This window comes from Myotis davidii, unplaced genomic scaffold, assembly GCF_000327345.1.
Source record: "Myotis davidii unplaced genomic scaffold, ASM32734v1 scaffold575, whole genome shotgun sequence".
Taxonomy (NCBI): Eukaryota; Metazoa; Chordata; class Mammalia; order Chiroptera; family Vespertilionidae; genus Myotis; species Myotis davidii.
The window spans coordinates 2,442,932-2,445,275 of NW_006290306.1; positions in this window are offsets into that span (position 1 = coordinate 2,442,932).

The following is a 2,344-nucleotide window of genomic DNA, read 5'->3' on the forward strand; positions in this document are numbered from 1 at the left end:
GGGTCCAAGGCGGGGCCTGCCACTCCCCACCCACCTACGAGGCGGGGTCTACACGCCCCTCTCGCTGCAACTTGGCCAACCCCGGGCGGGCAGTGACGACATCTCCGCCCCCGGCTCTTACGCTTAGCTTATTTGCGTCATACGTGGCGTAAGAGCACTGTTTTAGCAGGGGACCTACCCACCCATCCCTCCTCCACCAAATATGTGCCTCACTAGAATTCCCTCTTGACCCTCTCCCTGACGACATATGCTTTTCCCTAAAGACCACCGCCTCTATTTCCCAGCCACAGGGCTGGCGAAAAGGGTTATAGCTGGATGGGGACCAGGAAGGATACGCGAGCGGGGGAGAATAAACCCTAAGATGAGGAGCATAAAAGTGACCACAAAGGTATCTAAATTAAGAGCGGGAATGGCTCTGTGTGTGCGCCTGGATATAGGGCTTGCAATGCCACCTACTGCGGGTATAACTTTGGGCAAGTCGCTTAACCTCTATGCGCCCTTTCCTGATCTGTAAAATGGAAGTGCTAATAGCGCCTCGCTCATGTGGATCGCTTGAACAATGATTGCACGGTCACATACTAAACACTTGGTGCATACTTGCTTTCCTTTTTAGCCTTGACTCTCCTTCCTTTCGCCCTCTTCCACCTGGAGTCTATTAAAAAAATGGTCTATCTGCAAAATACTGTATCTCCCATTGTTCCACATCTCTCCACATTCACTATCCTACCTAAACCACTGTGTTCTTTCCTCACGACTACTGCAGTAATCATCTAACGAGAGTTTGGCTTCCACTTTTGTCACCCAATGAGCTAGGGGGTGAGCTTTCTAAAGTTCAAATTTGATCACTTTACTCTCTTGCTTTTCAGTAAAAATTTTCTAAAATACAAAAAAAAATGATAGTAGTGCATAGTAAACACTCATGCATTCACCATCTAGACTTAGCAGTTATTGGTATTTTGTTGTATTTGCTTCTTTTTAGTACTTAAAAGTAAATAATACACATTTTCCTTATAAATGTTTCAATATGCAACTCCAAGAAATATATGTTCTCATAATCAAAATGCTATTATGAGATCCAATAAAAATTTCAATAATGTCCACTATTATTTGATGCTCAGTTCATATTCAAAGTTCTCAAATTGTGTTTTAAAATGCCCCTTTCAGCTGTTTTGTTCAAAATAGGAGTCATAGACCACCATTATGTTTGGTTTATTTTCTTAATTCTGTTTAAGTTAGCATAGACAGAGTTCCTCCCTTCCCCCATCTCCAATTTGTAATATTTTCTTGTTGAAGAGATGAGGTCAGCTTTTCTGCTGACTTTGTTTGGTTATTTCCTCCGGATATACTAGTATTTCCCCTGTATATATATTTCCCTTTTATTTCCTATAAACTGGAAGTTATGACTAAAGTCTTGATTGGATCAAATCTAAAAATTTTTTTTTATTTTTTTATTTTCAAAATATATTTTATCAATTTTTTACAGAGAGGAAGGGAGCGGGATAGAGAGTTAGAAACATCGATGAGAGAGAAGCATTGATCAGCTGCCTCCTGCACACCCCCTACTGGGGATGTGCCTGCAACCCAGGTACATGCCCTTGGCCAGAATCGAACCTGGGACTCTTCAGCCCACAGGCCGACGCTCTATCCACTGAGCCAAACCAGCTTGGGCAAGTCTAAAAAATTTTTAAAGCAAAATGCTTTATAGGTGATGATGTATGCTTCCAATTGAATAATTTGCAGAGGAGAGTTGACATAGCCTTATTTCATTTTTACTTTAAAAAATGTGACTACTAGAAAACTTAAACTTACATATGTAATGATATATTATATTTCTACTGGACAACCACTGATTTTAAAAATTCTTTCTTTTCCATTCTCATCAGAACAGACAGCTGGAAGAAGTTTGTATTCACATAGCAGCAGAGACAGTGTATTCACACTGTCTTCAGCTGTAAGGAAGAGTTTATAGATAATCTTTTTTAAAAAAATCCTCACCCAAGGGTATTTTTTCCATTGATTTCTAGAGGGGGTGAAAGGGAGGGAGGATAAGGAAAAAGAAATGGAAGGGAGGGAGGAGGTAAAGAGGGAGAAAACATCAACATGAGAGAGACACATTGATTGGTTGCCTCTCCCACGCATCCCTACCAGGGCTGGGGAACTTGCAACTCAGGTACGTGCCCTTGACCAGGAATCCTATTTGTGACCCTTTGGTCCCTAGCTGACGCTCTAACCACTGAGGGCAATAGTCTTAATTTAATGTATTAAATGTACCACATTTTACTTTATTTTTAGCACTTTTGCTTCCTTTTTAAGAAATCTTTTCCAACCTTAGGACATGAAGTTA